The sequence below is a fragment of the Macrobrachium nipponense genome, chromosome 23 (genome assembly GCF_015104395.2).
Source record: "Macrobrachium nipponense isolate FS-2020 chromosome 23, ASM1510439v2, whole genome shotgun sequence".
Classification (NCBI taxonomy): domain Eukaryota; kingdom Metazoa; phylum Arthropoda; class Malacostraca; order Decapoda; family Palaemonidae; genus Macrobrachium; species Macrobrachium nipponense.
In genome coordinates, this window is record NC_061090.1 from 13466828 (window position 1) to 13484613 (window position 17786).

General features: G+C 36.5%; 1 protein-coding gene across 2 annotated transcripts in view; it reads left to right on the top strand.

The window, feature by feature from the left end:
• Window positions 1-5881: 5881 nt before the first annotated feature.
• LOC135198695 (uncharacterized) overlaps window positions 5882-17786 on the top strand; it is a 325058-nt gene continuing 313153 nt past the window's right edge. The window contains exon 1 of one of the 2 annotated variants that reach the window (XM_064226592.1): window positions 5882-6003. The gene's annotated coding sequence lies outside the window, so the exon portion shown is untranslated. The remainder of the gene's footprint in view (window positions 6004-17786) is intronic. The other variant, XM_064226600.1, reaches the window with a different exon arrangement.

Genomic DNA, 17786 nt, shown 5'->3' on the forward strand with positions numbered 1-17786 from the left:
AGGAAAAACACATTTCTCGTTAATATCCACAAGTCAATTGCGCATTCGAAATCGGAGGAACACAAACATTCTGCATATTTTTAGTTAAACTTTAGCTATTAATATGTTTTTTTTTCGTCAGGATTAAAAGCAAGCGTGGTTAGAAAAACAGAAAATACCATTTATTATAAGCAGGAATGAAGAGGATTTAGGAAAAAAGCAGAACATTAGAGTCATATGCAATTTTCTTCTACAACGCGCCGGAAAGAAAAAAAAAATGCATGTGGTCTGGAGGGTATCTATTGACGAAATCTAATTGTAACAAGAAAGAAAGACGCGGGCCCAGCGCTATACTGATAAAATTTACTGGAAAAATTTGCCAGAGATGTGAAGTGTTTTGAGAAAACTAAAAATTACAAGGAACGTACGACCCGATGAAAAGATGAGTGAATAGAAGGCGGTTGAACATTTTAGTAGGGGCAAAATCTTGATAAAAGGAGAAGCAGTGTGTGCATGAAGACAGAATTGTATGCAAAACACGGAGTGCAAATGAAAGCCTCTGAAACAATTAGGCTACATTTACTTAACAATATATTCTTTGGATATTGGATAAAAAGAAAAGGGCAAGTCGACACACTTCAATGGAATAAGCTATTTTCTGACAAGCTTCAGAATATAATTTTTTTAATCATAACAACAGAAATAAAACAGATGATCAAAGATCAGTATGTTGTGCGTTCAGAAACTCAGAAGTATGCACCATTAGTTTCTTTAGAAACACTTTCCGTAAAATAAAGAAGAAAAAAACATGAGAGAGGACCTTATGATACGTTATAAAAGCAATGAAGGAAACCTAACTTGTGGTGAGGATAACGTATGAAAACTTTCAATTAATGCTGAGATACCGAAAAGTTTTAACATGTCCGATACACAATTTAATAAGCTGAAAATTGTCTGATGTATCAGGTTATTGTTGTTGCAGAAAAAAATAACAGTACCGGATAGTAAAAGAAGGAAAACATATCGCTACAAAAATTTATGATATATTTGAGATAAAAAGTGAACAAACTGTGGGACAAATTGCTGTTATGAAAGCGACCACACGAGAGGCTGTTGAAGGATCTCGTGGAGTACACACACAAAATTTTTTTTTTTAAATTAAAGAACGGAAAAGATGAAAAAATAGGAGATCCTGAACAGCTGAATGAAGATTCAAGGAAACAAACAGGATAAAGGAAGATATGTATTAGAATTAAATGGATTGTTGCATATGATGTACAGAGAGAGAGAGAGAGAGAGAGAGAGAGAGGGGAAGAGAGACGAGAGAGAGAGAGAGAGAGAGAGAGAATTAATACCTAAACATACGCAAGAACGAAAACAAGAAAACTGTAAAGTTTAATTCACTTTGATTAAACCTGTACCTTTTAGCAGAAATAAAAAAAAAAAGTTGGAACAAAAACTGGGACAATAAGTTATGGGATGACACTGCGAGACAAATCTTGGAACTTCATGAAAGGAAGGGGAAAACGAGACGAGACAAAGGAGAAATAAGACAAGTTAGTTATTGGAGCACTAAATCAATACTAGCTGAAAACTTGAACACTTTTTCAAATACAATGACTTATTAATTCGTTTATTATTTATTTATTTATTTTATTATTTATTATTTATTTATTCATATATTAATTTTTTTTAACCTGCTGTGTACTGGCTGAAGAAGAGTCACGCCGCCTGTTCTGTTTTAAAAGGAAGTACTCCCCTTCTGACATCTTCCCACTCCCTTGCTCTTTCTTTTCAGTTTTCTTTGTACTCTCCACCTAGTCTTCAGCTCAGCTAATTCGTGCAGAATAAGCTAGGTGCTCGGTCAAGTGAGAAGAGATTTATAAGGGGAAAAATCCACTGCAAGTCGACGTATTGCATGGTGTGTATGTTGACTCCTTCAAAAGACAATCTTTTCCGACTTCCTACATTCCATTTCCTTTGTCGTAAGTACGTAATTTCACGTTACTAGTTATTTTCAAGATTAAATTTTACCCGTTACGTGGGCTAATAGAAATTCAGCTTTTGACATAGAGGCGCATTTTTTTTCTTTCTTTTTTCGCGGCAAAATGTTATATTTTGCTGAGTCTGTTTCATCTGCACATTGGAGATTAAACAATGCTGTTGGTCAGAGTTCATTTATATTGTAATTTGTAAGGTAATTAATAGGTGAATAAGCCACTGCTTCAAATGTCAGTGACCTTAAAATTGTTCTCTGAGAACATACGTAAATATTCATGAACTCCGAGTCTTGTAAATTTGGTGAAGATTATAATGATGAAGTCGTGAATAGCAATATGTGCTCTCGCCACAAGGTTTATTGATAAGCCTTGCAAATTAATTAGATCGTCACTTATGACATTATCGAAATGCGATCACTTCAAAAACGGATATTCTTTTTGTTTTTCTACTGACGCAGCGCTGGATGAAAGTCTTGGCTCAGTCGTAATAGATTTAGCCTTTAAGACTTTCATGGCACAAAGTTAATCAGGTCATTTCATCTTCATCTCTCATACCTCTCCGAAATCTTGAGCAGATCAGAGTGGTATTCGGAGAATGCTGCCGAATTTTTACAAGTTTTTTTTCTTTTTTTACATAACTGAATGAACAGTGACGTTGACAGGTGGTACAGATCGCTGTCAGGTGCGCGTATTTGAGGCTACATAAAACTACATTCGTCTCGACGAGTAAATAGCATAATTCTGTAAATAGCATTCATATGTATACATATCGACGGAAGTCAAACAGCCACCTGCCGTTATTTTACTAATTCAGTAGCCTACCTGTTATTTGAGTTGTATTAGGAAAATCTTACTGTTCCGAGGAAAATGTATTGTATTCTGCCAACGGATTTTGATCAACTCCTGCTTAGGATGCAATGATTATTTTATTCCTGGTTTGCAGTTCCAGATCCTTAAAATTATAATTCGTGTTGCATTTTTAGAGTGATGTCTATTACTGAGTTTTTAAATAGATCAGATGACAAGGAAGTTTCGGTGACAGGTTGACCTCGTTAATTGCTGAGCATGTATATTCATTCACATTGCCACCAATGAGCCTGAATTAATGATTTTAGTACTTAATACCTTTGCTAAAATGCTAAAAGATACTGTTAGTGGGCAAATAGATCAATTTTCTGAGAAATACGAACTGAATAATTCTGAGTTTTCTTATCCCGTGAGTAAGATGTATCCAGTTTTAGTAAATAATCTTAAAGCTTCTGCAGATTGTGCCAGTCTGTATTCGTTTGCTTAACTCAAACGAAAATGACTAATTTAGAGAAATAACCTTACATGAATCAGAGACATGATACAAGCTATTAGTCTAGTGTATTTTGTTTTAAGACGTTTATGCTGCAACTGTGGTCCCTTACCGATGGAGGCTAGGTATTTATCCTCATTACTATTATTACTCAGATGATGAACCCTATTCATAATAGAACAAGCCCACCACAGGGGCCATTTACATGAAATTCAAGCTGCCAAAGAGTATGCCGGTAATTAGGAAGTAAGAGAAGGTAAACGGAAATACAGAGAGAAGAGATCTCACTTATTAAAAAGAAAAAATAATAAACAGATATATATATATATATATATATATATATATATATATATATATATATATATATATATATATGCGTATACTGTATTATATATATTAAAATGCAAGGAGAATAATATTATGGTAGAAATGCATTAGATGCTTGATATCCCTAGACTTGTTGCTGGTGATATAATACCTCACTAATGAGTATATTATTACTCACTCAGTAATCACCAATAACTCCCCCTCTGTCGACAGGGCAGTGTCAGGAGGTCCATACCAGGACTCCCATTATCCTAAAACCTATGTCTCTGTTGACAGGGCAGAGTTAGGAGGCTTTCTATTATCTTAAGAGAATAAAGAATAGATATGGATTTTAGGCCAAGCGCTGGACTTTATGGGGTCATTCAGCGCTGAAATGTAAATTGACAGTAAAGAGGTTTGAAAGGTGTAAGAGGAGGAAAATCTCCTAGTTGCACTATGCATCAATTGTTAGGAGAGGGTGGAAAGTAAGAAGGAAGAATGAGAAAATAAACGGAGGTACAATAAAAGGAATGAAAGATCTTGCAGCTAGGGGTGGAAAGGACGCTGTAAAGAACCTTGAGTAATGCCTACAGTGCACCGCATTTCCCCCTTACGGTGCCTTTTATCTTAATAATTTTGTCTTTGTTGGCAGAGCAGAGTCAGGAGGTTCATACCAAGCCTCCTACTACGTTTAACACCTTACTAGTAAACCAACAACAAAAAATACCTTTTATGAGCCTACTTGCTTATTAATTGTTTGTTTGCGTGACTTCCGAACCATGTCGAGAGTGAACTTGCTCATTGCTTATTAAATCGATAGCTGGCTTTAAAGAACCAGGAATTTGAGGAAATAAAAATATATTTTGTATAGAAATTTTAGTGATAATGTGGTTTAGATCTGTAATACAAAAGATTAATAAACCACATCCATCTTAAAGTGAACATGGCCAAGCGTTTTATTTCTAAGAGAACTGGAAATTACACATTTCCTTGTGAGCTTGTTTCAGAGTTGTATCTTTCTAAACATCGTTGGATTAAGTTGACAGTATGCCAGCTTACAGCAGTTGCTCTTTGATGATTGATATATATAGGTAACAACATTCCGCCCTAACGCAGTATTTGCAAACATTCTAATTCAGCTAATCTTTAGACGTACACACACACACACACACACACATATATATATATATATATATATATATATATATATATATATATATGTGTGTGTGTGTGTGTGTGTGTGTGTGTGTGTGTGTGTGTGTGTGTGTACGTCTAAAGATTAGCTGAATTAGAATGTTTGCAAATACTGCGTTAGGGCGGAATGTTATTACCTACAGAAGAAAGTTCACAGGTATGATGTACACACACTACCACTTCTCAAACGTTCGTAAGGTAATTTTCTTCCACTGCCTCGGGGGGTACGTTCACGCCAACCACCCTGTTTTGTTTACCGGTTTCATTTAACGTTTAACTGATTTTAGCTACACATAATTTCGTTTGTAATTTGTAAATTTAATCCAATTCTTAGTAGCTTCTTTGCTCCTTTATTTGCTTTTCATATATGTATGTAGACCACTCTGTTGAAGCGCTTATTGGCAAGTGAATTTTGATTTGTCCCTTAAACTAAAAATTAATTCAAACTATACTTCTACTACAACCACTACACTGAAAAATTACTAGATGTGCTACTTTACTTACGAAAACGTTACTACGGAACCGCTGATTTAAAAAAAAAAAAAAAAAAACACTGAAAATCCATGTTTCTTCCCCGTTGGACCAAGAGATTTGAATGTATTTGTTAATGGAATTTTATACATGGCATCATGATTCACAACGTTAACGTATCGCTGCCGTTTGCCGATAGCGAGTTGCCAAAAATTCTTATATTTCTCTAATGTCTCGGTTCAGTTAATGCTGTGTAAATTTCTTCTCACGGAAAATTTGCCAGGTATATAACTGAATTCTAAGTATAAGAAGTGAAAATGAAAGAGTTTTACATTTCATCTGTGGAAATCATTAAATAAAAATGAATATTAGTTGCAGTAGTCCTCCGGGAGACGTTTACTCAATAGATAATTATATCTTCTTAAGATCGCCTTAATCATTCTCGTGACTTTATGTACCTAAATTGAGCGGCGATGAAGCAAGATTAGCACAGGAAGCACACGCTTAATGATATGCGCGGCAGGAAAATGAGATTCTTACTTACATTTTACAGAATAAATGGAAAATAAATGGTAGGTAGCAACTTTTCTTTTCTCTCCTTCCCGCCCATGATTCCCGACTCCAGAGGCCGGTGGGAGTCCTCCCCATTCAAACGGCAGCAGCACATCCACATGTGTAAGATGTAGTAAGCCGCGTGTATACGCAGTGCGGTGTTTTTACAGTTGGCGGATGAAGTGATTCGGAAATAGCGAGGTAAAATGGCGTTAGTGAGTGTTTTTATCGTGCGTGGACGTCCCATTATGGACTGTTGCTTGATTGTGGGCGATTTATCCAAAGAAAATGTTTCCATTTAGGAAAATTAGTGCAAGTTTTGTGTCAAAAGTTCTCTGACTCCCATGCGTGACGTCAGGCAGTGTTGTCAACGTTTGTGTGAGAGACCCGAGATGTGCCAGCATTCCCATCGGATGAAGTTTATATTTATACATATTTTTATTTTTAGACTTTTGAAACGTCTGCCTTCAGTAGCTAGTTTCAGGTAACTCAACATTGTTTTTAAGATATATTTTGAAGTTCAAGAAATTGGAAAGGTACAGTGGCAATAGAACATTGTTGCAAAAATAAGAATACAGATATCTTTGATAAGCGGAATGACCTAAATCTGAACAGATGATTTCCCATGAGTCACGCGTTTCCTTTTGTTCTTTTTCTCTTATTTTGCTCTTTTTTCCACCATAGATATATTGAAAGTCTCTCTCTCTCTCTCTCTCTCTCTCTCTCTCTCAACAGACTCATCGCTTAGATTCGCATCCATGTGATCTATTTATGAATTTTTATCACATCACTGTGATTCTCATGTACATGCATTAAGCTACAAATGCCCTTTAATATCCAATTACCTTTACCTCGGAATTAATATATTTTCACATGTTAACCGAATGTGATTTTTTTTTTAGTTAATTTCGTCCTCTCGTGGATTCGAACCAGCGGACAGAGTAGAAATCAGGACTTCAGTGATATTTCTCCTCTGTCCGCTGGTTCGAATCCACAAGAGGACGAAATTATTATCAAATAAAAAAATTCCCCTTCGGTCAACATGAATGAAAATATATTAATTCTGAGGTAGAGCGAAATGGATATTAAAGGACATCTGTAGCTTAATGCACGTGATCTATCTAGCTATCCATCTATCTATCTATCTATCAAAAGCAGGCTTATTCGGACCTTGGCTGATTCGGATCAGATTCGGACCTTAGTCTTGGCTGATTCGGACCATTTGCCAGGCTGATTCGGATAATTGTTTAGGCTATTTGGGACCATTTGCTCGGTTGTTTCGGACCTTTGTTTTGAGTGATTCGGACTCATACTAATAATTTTATATTATAGCAATGGGTATTTCTATATAAGCATTCCGCATCGTTCGTCCCCGCGAATACAAAGTCACCAGGAATTTGGGCGTCAAATGTATTTCGCCGTGTTTAGTACGAGCCCCTTGGGGTTAATTGCAGTCGTCCGAATAAATATTACTTAAAATTCTTGTTCAGGAGGTAAAACTGCATAGAAAAATCGGCCAATCATATGAAGGTCCGAATAAGCCTGGATAAAGGTCCGAATGAGCCAGTGACATGGTCCGAATCAGCCAAGGTCCGAATAAGCCTGTTCCCCTATCAAAGAAGAGCAGGAGTTTGTGCAAGAAATAGGTGAATGAATGGTGCGATATCTGTAAGGTGACTTGACTCGATGTTGATGAGCCTTCCGTATAGGCGTATGAAGTGGCTATTGTTATGGCAGTTTTATTGCAATAAGAGCTCATCCATGATTCAGCCATCAACTGAATTATGAGCGTGAAAGTGCCCATATATATATATATATATATATATATTATATATAATATATATATATATTATATATATATCTACATATATGCATATATATATATATATATATATCTATATATATATATATATATAGTGTTTGTCTTCTGCATCCATGCCAGGGAAAAGGGCTTAATTTTCAATATATGTATATAGATATATATATATATATATATATATATATATATATATATATATATATATATATGTGTGTGTGTGTGTGTGTGTACACGAATTCACTGTATAGTTATTACATCCACGGAAGACCTCATTAATACCTTCACGAGAGGATATTTTTTGTATTTCCAAGTTTCTGAGGTGCTTCTACCTCCGTCTTCATGAAGGACCCCAACTCCCCCCACGAAAAAAGAAAAGAAAAAAACACGTGTGATGTTGAGCATATATAAGCTCAAGATCGTCATCGGCTTACTTGTCCTATAATCTGGTCGGTGACAAGGTATATATTACCTTGGTCGGTGAGTTGGGTAGCCTGAGTAGTACAACGTATCTCTCGACTCACTGGCGTCGTCTCCTTGTGGCTTGTGACCTTCGCAGCTGCATCCTTTCACCTTCGGGGTGTCCATTAACTCCTTTCCACGTGTTTATTCGGATTTTTTCTCAACGACTTCGTAAACTATGCGACACGCAGTGGAATCCTCATAGTTGTTTTCTGTTTCCTTTCTACTATGAGGAGTGTGGTTTTGTTAGCGATGCGAAATACGAAATTCATTTTGTAGAAATCCATTTAATGGTTCTTTTCCCATCAATGTTTTGTCTTAGGTGAAGCCTGACTGAAATAGCTGACATTCTGTGTGTGCTTTTTGATTCTTTCGTTCCATGCACTGTACACCGTATAAGTCTCTTCCTCTCTCCAGGCCTTTTTTTTTTCTTTTTGTATCTCAAACATTTTTATAATTCCCTACAAGGGGCGGATGCAGAGTAGGGAGACAGGGGTAGGCGTGAGAAATCCTAACCTCACCTTCCTATAAACATAAATTAGGACGACGTGACCTGACCTGGCGGGGGAAGGAGGAGTCGAGGCGTTTCGCTCTCACAGGATTACGTAGACTGCGGTTTGCAATACAAATTTCTTTCACGTGGAATCAGGGGAATTTATTTCTGGTGGCAGAAATTCATTTCTCGTTACAATGTGGTTCGGATCCCACAATAAGCTGTACGTCCCGTTGCTAGGTGACCAGTTGGTTCTTAGTCACATAAAAATATCCAATCCTTCGGGCCAGCCCTAGGAGAGCTGTTAATCACCTCAGTGGTCTGGTAAAACTAAGATATACTTAACTTGTAGCGTACGCAATGCAAAAGGCTTCTAATGAGGCCGCGGAAGTTATGCTAATGATACGGCCTTGCTCAGAGGGGAAAGGTCAAGGAGAGCCATAAAAGCTGTGAAATCAAGAGATAAAGTATTCATTCCTGTGATGTACAATAAGGAAATTAACCTTCAAAATTATGTAAGTTTATATAGGTTTGTATTTTGATGTAACTTTCAAGTCACTGTATATGCCTAGGTTTGTTTCGTAAACAATTGTAATTTAAGTTGATGCTAAATAGGATTTTTTTTTTTTTATGATTTCTGTAGGCTGGTTAGTTAATTTAGACTAAGCCGGTCTTATGATAGTGCCCAAACATGGCCTGTAAGTATGCCTAGAAATAACTGTTTTAGTTAGGTTATGATTTACAGTAGCTCTCATATTATTCAAAATGTGCACAATCACAGAGGCAAACAACCGTAAAAAAGCAAAAAAGGTGATAAAAGGTCACTGGTTTGGCGAGAAAGAAAGAGGAAGAGGGCCAAGAAAAGTAGTCGGATATGACGAATATTTCGTGAACCTGAAAACTAAACTAATCTGCAATTCGGGAAAGGCAGCTTCTACGATTCTTAAGAAGGAGAATAAACTAGGCTTAACACAAGCAGGATGCGTGACTGTGTTCTGACTTTAGTGAAAAAGAATTGGCTAATTATTGTTAGTTACGACCACCAACGTATTACTACCACGGCTGTCTGGCTTCTTATTTGCTGTGTTTGACCTGAGTATTCGCTTGCCTTTACGATTTAAGCTTGGAGAGCTTATGAAAATTTATTTGGCATTATATTGTAGCTTCTATTTTCATTTTTTGTTCCAAAATTAACTTCGTTTGTATTTGTACTAATAGAGAAGCTTAGCCTTTTTCTCTTTTTCTGCTTTTCTTTATAAATTATAACATTTTGATTTGCTTCAATTCAAGAGGAATTTATGCATGATAGATTTCCTGTTCATGGTAGTAATATTGATAATAACAGTAATGAAGATATCATCGGCCCTATAAATATTATAATTTCAAAGAGTAGCCTGTAACTTATAGTTTAATGGCATTTTGAACAATTCTGGAGATATACGTAATTATTCCACTGAAAAACAGAAATTCTATAACTCAACACTAAGTAAAATATTCCTTCACAATGTATCGGTGACGTTAGTTCCGCCTTATCACTTGTTTGCTGGAAAACGTGTTGCTAATTACAAGATCAGGCTCACCTGTGTTAATGTATAATCCAGGGGTTCTTAACCTTTTGGTGACTCCAGACCCCAAGTGAGTTGCTCAGTAGGGTTCCATACCCCTTTGCTTAAGTCCATTCAAGTCCTTTTTATTGACAATATAACATAATATTCTAAGTTTAGTACATACTTCAGGCATGAATAACTATACTCTATTTTTTTTTTTCATCTCTCCATCCGCCTGTGGTGTTTTTGTATGGTAACACTGCGTCCCGGGCTTTAGATAGTTACATTCAACGATTATAATATCCTATTTCGAATATTAACGGTGTACTTCGCATACAGTAAATTATTAAAACACTTTTCAGTTACAAATGTACACCCAGATATCCTTTTATTTACCTAAAACTTACACATAGCGTAACTATCTAAAGCCCGGGACGCAGTGTTACCATACAAAAACACCACAGGCGGATGGACAGATGAAAAAAAAAACAGAGTATAGGAACAGAACATAGAAGAAAATCAAAAGTATTTATAGTTTGATATAGTTATTTATTTACAAAATGTACCCATGTATACATTGACACATTAAGATCAAATATGTACAATTTTCCAGAGATCAAGTCCCATACCCGTAGCTTGTGGTTCTCATACCTCCAAGGGGCATGGGTACCCCTTGTTAAGTACCCCTGGTATAATCAACTTATAAATCCCTTTGAAGCATCGCAAGAACAAGTATCAAGGTCTTTCGTTTGGATCACGAGAAGATGGTAGAAGAGCGTGCGTCATTGATCTCTCTCTCTCTCTCTCTCTCTCCCTATATATTCGTATATATATAATATATGAAATGAAATTAGGAAATCCTGCCGTGTGAGAAAAGGATAATTAATGTTGATGAGTAATCCCATAGGTAGATAGGCGGATAATGAATCAATCTCTCTGTCTCTCACTACAATGTATATATAATATGTGTACACATGTGTATATGATATATATATATATATATATAATATATATATTATATATATATATTAGTTTTAACAGAACTTTCCAATGGGTCTATCTGCGTACTACGTGTCGTTGTTCGCAGTCATTTATTTGAAATCACGAGCATCCTATGATACACACAGCCTTTGCTTCAAATGCAATCCACGAAAAAATCACGCATAACAAATTTGGGAGAGATCAGAGACCAAGGTTACGGTGCCTACTTCCCCACTCCCGCCTTGAAGACCAGGAGAAGTCTGCTCACTTTCTCTCGCAAAGGTAGTATTTACTCATTGCAAAATGGCTTTTTTATATATATTTAAAGACTGATGTGAAAAGTGTTGAGAAATGTATATTACTTTATTCTACGGTAACTTTGATTTATAAAAATTACAGTTTTATCTCATAAACACAGGAAAATTCAAAGAAGAAAATGAGAAACCACAGTTATATGGCAATGCATTAGGGCTTCTAGAAGTCGATAGAGTAGCGAAAATTCTTGACTACATTTCCGATTTCCTTGACTAGCTCTATAATAGGCGAAAGTTATTTTTCCTTATTACGTTAGGCTACGATATATATATATATATATATATATATATATATATATATATATATATATATATATATATATTGCAAGTGTGCCTTCAATGTTCTCTTCCCACCGATGTTGATAAAATAGTTAAAATCCTTGACTATATTTCTGCTTTCATTGAATATTTATATAACAGCCGGTTTGTTTGAATTTGTCTCTAAATGACCGTAAAAGGTGAAAGTAATTTTTCCCCGTTAATACTGTTTGACTACTTGACTCATGACTGTGCTCAGTCAGATGTCATGAGGAACGAACGATGAATTCAGCAATCTAATGCTGCTGTCATGTGTAACGCAACTATGATCTAACTCTCTGACCGTTGTGAATCGTTCAGTTACCAGGCTAATATATATATATATATATATATATATATATATATATATATATATATATATATATATATATATATACATATGTGTGTGTGTGTGTGTGTACTTGCGTTTGTGTATGCAGTCGTGTGTTTTTAGTCGTATTTCGCATAAATAATAATGAAACCTCAAACATAATGTTATTCATCATAAAACAAAATATGTAGATATCATTACGCTGCCGTATGCTTAAAACTTATATTCAAAAGAGCGGTTATGATGTTAAAGAGGAGTAAAAAACATATGTAGAAAGAAATAATTGTTGACGCTAAAGAAAGACAAATGTTATAAAAATGGGTATTTCGTTTTAATAAGTCGTGTTTTCACAGCTAAAGAGAGAGAGAGAGAAAGAATGTACCCGAGCTATGGTACTACAGTTTTACACCTTCAGTAAGTTTGTAGCATGTATGGCAAATGAAGACGAGTAGTATTCTGAAAAAATAATTCCCCAAAGATAACAAGAGAATGCCGTTCAATATATAACTATTATTACAGCTCTCTTAAAACAGTAAACAGCCGCATTCCTAAAGGGAAGAAGATAGGGAGCCTGAGAAGATTACTTCACAGTCGCGTGCACGCAACTCGTATTCTTCCCCAGAACTTGGATGCGTTGAGCCGCGCCTAAACAACAAAGACAAAAGACAGTCTCTCGGCGAGGCTCGGAGGGGAGTGCAGACCGTGGCTACACACAGCCCCCACTCGAGCGTAGCCGGATTTGCACCATTTACCCCATTAGAGATAATCACAGAGTACCATACCTCACGACAGGTAGTACTGTTCACAGTCCCCTGTGCTTATATGCCAGTTCGTCCTTGCCTTTTACATTTGCGAATGAGGTACTTGAGGCAAAACAGCAGCGCGATGCGTCGAACGCATCGTGATACACAAGCGCATGTATCGTACTTTGTTACATTACGTCTTGAGGATATGAATACAAAATCAATAATCTTCCTTATCAATCAATACTTTTTTTTTATCCAAAAGTAAAGGAAAGTGCTTACTTATCACTTCATGGTATTCACAAAGAGAAATATTATTTAGATGCAGGAAACGAAAATGGCAGGTTTCTCGTGGATAAGTAGTCATCTTCCCTCTGGCGGCTATCTTGTCGTTTGCACCAACTGCTTCAATTTCTCAACGACGACTTTTATGGCTGACTTAACGTATAATTTTGATTTGACTTGTTTTGATTAAAAAAATGCAATTCGTAACTTACGCATCAGTTGTATTTTAAGATTGATTTCTCATTTATATACATCTAACGTAACGTAGTTCATTCTATTCTAGCTTAACTGTCATCTCTCACATAATGCGCACATATATCCTTCACGCGCGCGCACACACATTATACATGCATACATATTGTGTGTATGTGTATGTATGTAAGTAACAAACCGGATATAACGACGGTAACCAATCACGTCATAAAGTCCAAGTTCTGATTGAGGGAATAAATCCCCCGGGGCTGATCGTGTCACAGAATAAATAAATAAATAAAACCACGCCAATACGGGATTGTCGAAATTTGCTGAATATTGTTTTATTGCTTAACGACACCATTTGGGATCTCTTTGTGGTTTAGTCCTGTCAGTTTTTAGAGTCCAAACCGTAAGCTATCTTTTATTATTATTATTATTATTATTATTATTATTATTATTATTTTTTATTTTTTTTTTTTTTTTTTTTTTTTTTTTGCTCTTTCACAGTCCTCCAATTCGACTGGGTGGTATTTTATAGTGTGGGGTTCCGGGTTGCATCCTGCCTCCTTAAGAGTCCATCACTTTTCTTACTGTGTGCCGTTTCTAGGATCACACTCTTCTGCATGAGTCCTGGAGCTACTTCAGCCTCTAGTTTTTCTAGATTCCTTTTCAGGGATCTTGGGATCGTGCCTAGTGCTCCTATGATGATGGGTACGATTTCCACTGGCATATCCCATATCCTTCTTATTTCCTATTTTCAGATCTTGATACTTATCCATTTTTTCCCTCTCTTTCTCTTAAACAAATCTGGTGTCCCATGGTATTGCGACATCAATGAGTGATACTTTCTTCTTGACTTTGTCAATCAACGTCACGTCTGGTCTGTTTGCACGTATCACCCTATCCTGTTCTGATACCATAGTCCCAGAGGATCTTTGCCTGATCGTTTTCTATCACTCCTTCAGGTTGGTGCTCGTACCACTTATTACTGCAAGGTAGCTGATGTTTCTTGCACAGGCTCCAGTGGAGGGCTTTTGCCACTGAATCATGCCTCTTTTTGTACTGGTTCTGTGCAAGTGCCGGGCATTCACTTGCTATGTGGTTTATGGTTTCATTTTTCGTATTGCACTTCCTACATATGGGAGAGATGTTATTTCCGTCTATCGTTCTTTGAACATATCTGGTTCTTAGGGCCTGATCTTGTGGCGCTGTTATCATTCCTTCAGTTTCCTTCTTTAGCTCTCCCCTCTGTACCATTGCCAATTGTCATCGCTGGCTAGTTCTTTAGTCTGTCTCATGTATTGTCCGTGCATTGGTTTGTTGCGCCAGTCCTCTGTTCTGTCTGTCTTTCTCCTGTCTCTGTATATTTCTGGGTCTTCGTCTACTTTTATTAGTCCTTCTTCCCATGCATTCTTTAGCCACTCGTCTTCACTGGTTTTCAGATATTGCCCCAGTGCTCTGTTTTCGATGTTAACGCAGTCCTCTATACTTAGTAGTCCTCTCCCTCCTTCCTTTCGTGTTATGTATAGTCTGTCCGTATTTGCTCTTGGGTGTAGTGCTTTGTGTATTGTCATATGTTTCCTGGTTTTCTGATCTATGCTGCGGAGTTATTATTATTTATTATTATTATTATTATTATTATTATTATTAGAACTATTTACATTTATCGATGGTTTTCATTTCCTTTAAGGAAATCTACCCATGTGTTTGGTCCCGATATTCATCATCAATAAAACAATAGTGAAACAGAAAATGGTAATTGTTTTTCAGCAAGTAGGCTATTTGTTCATTTTATTATACTAGAGAATATTGAGTCTATATTATATTCTGATTATATACCACACTTTATTTATAACTTTGGTTAAGACGGAATAATAAGTTATTAGAGATGCAAACAATGATGGTAGTTACTCAGAATGGTTACGAATATTAATGTGTAAAATGAAGAAGCAAACATTGGAGCATTTGAATCTGCTTTTTTGGATAATGTTTTGCATTCTACGTCAATTAGTAAGGCCGCCGAGATTCATGCACACGGAATGGCTTAGTTTAAAGTGTAGTTTATGATAAAAAATTAAAAACTGCAAATGTTTTGATGACGATTCATTGTAAAGAGCTGGTTTTAATAATATCTTCATTTTACGGAAAAATTAGCCGTACGCTGTCCAAGTTCCCATATACATACCCGTTTATGAATGGGTTTATATATATATGTATATATATATTATATATATATCTATTTACACACACACACACATATATATATATATATATATATACACATATATATATATATATATATATATATATAGTATATATATACATACATACATACGTACATTCATTAATGTATTGTTAAATTTTAACAATTGCAACATACGAATGCAATCACGATTATGCATTCATATTTTCCCATTAAGGTAAATGATTCCATCCCCGACGGGCTGGCCTTAGAGAAAAATCAAATAATTCCTTCATCTTCACTCCAACTACCAAGCCAAGGGTGAAATCCTGCTTGTTAATCTTGTTAATATTGTTAACATTGGGTGTTAACAATATTAATGCGATCCGATTATTATTTTTAAACATTTAAGGCCTTTTGATTTCAACACTCGTGCTATTCCATTCTTATCCTTTTTAATTATATGATTTTCATATTGTGTGCATAGAATTACGGCCAATTTGACGTTATCGTTTGGCCTTTGCTGACATTTTTACCTAATTATCGTAGTTTTTCATTCTTTTAGTCGCCCTTGCGATTAATCTTAGAGGTTACATTTCATTGTCATTTCAATTCAACGATCCTTTCCTAATTTCTTCTTTCAAGTCCGTAAACCGTTTGAACCTCCGTCCAAATACTCCTTCAAGCGCCCTCAGTGGCGTGGTTGGTTTGGTGTTTGCTTCTCACCTCGGTGGTCGCGGGTTCGATTCTCGGCCATTCCATTGAGGAGTGAGAGATATGTATTTCTGGGGATAGAAGTTCACTCTTGACGTGGTTCGGAAGTCATGTAAAGCCGTTGGTCCCGTTGTTGCTGAATAACCACTGGTTCCATGCAACGTAAAAACACCATACAAACAAACAAACAAATACTCCTTCATATCTTCTTTCGATTTCTTTCACTGGTTTCTGCGGCTTCTGTTCGTTATCACCATCTACTGCTGTCTAATCCACAAATATAATCTGCTGTGAATTTCAAGTAAGCTAAGTTCTTCGTTGGACGAGTCCGTTAAGTGCTTGACTACCGATCTCAGGGTCCGGGTTCGATTCCCTGCTCTGCCAACAAGGAATCAGAGGAATTTATTTCTCGGGATAGAAATTCGAGAATGTGGTTCGGATCCCACAGAAAGCTGTAGGTCCCGTTGCTAAGTAACCAACTGGTTCCTAGCCGCGTGAAAATATCTAATCCTTCGGGCCGACCCTAGGAGCGCTGTTAACCAGCTCATTGCATGGTTTGGTAAACCTAAGAAAAATTTTAACTTAATTCACAGCTACTCTTTTGTCGAAGCAGCTAGCTAGGACCTAGGCTAACTTGCTTTTCCAATTATCGCATAAGTTAATTCAAAGAATGAGTGATTAGCCATAGAGATTCCATTAATGAACCTTATGAACAAATCTGCTTTTCATTTTTGTGTGTGTAAGCTTCGTTGTTTTAATAGATGTTACGCGCACGCGTATGTTAGCTTTTAACATGAATATAGGTATATCCCAAATACAATAGCCTATGCCACAGGGGTGGCCAGACTTTTGGACTTCGAGATCTACTCTAAAGACTGAAACTTTTACGATCTACCATACTACATAATCACATATACGTGGGAATTTCAAATAGCACCATAGTACGATAAAACATGAGTACAATGGCCTCACTTAATATATAATATATATATATAATATAGATATATATATATATATATATATATATATATATATGCTTGTGTTTTTGTTTGTTTATATAGGATTGTGGGGAAACGTCGATCGACCAAACGAGTGGCCTCGATCGACTGTTTGGCCACCTCTGCCCCAAGAGAGGCATCCATAGATGTATGTATGGTCCGATATATTTGCAGATTTACGTAATCACTTCCCCCCCCTTCTCTCGCCACACGGGAAGCCTGTGAATAACCTTTGGCCGTCTCTACTTGGGGAAGCATTCCTCTGGCTGCATTTCCCTTTCGCTCTGTTTTCGAATGAAAGGTTTAGTCTATGGCTGTAATAGCAGCGTTGCTTTTTGTTAGTTTTCTGTAAAAGAAAAGTATTGTGGTGGCTTCGTCTGTCCGTCCGCACTTTCTCTGTCCGCCCTCAGATCTTAAAAACTACCGGGGCTGCAAAATGTTATTCATTCACCTCACAATCATTAAACATACCAAACTGCAGCCCCTTTATCCTCAGTAGTTTTTATTTAAGGTCAAAGTTAGCCATGATCGTGCGTCTGGCACCGCTACAGGAGAGGCCACCACCGGGCTGTGGCTGAAAATTTCATGGGCCGCGGCTTATACAGCCTTACACGCTGTACAGAAAA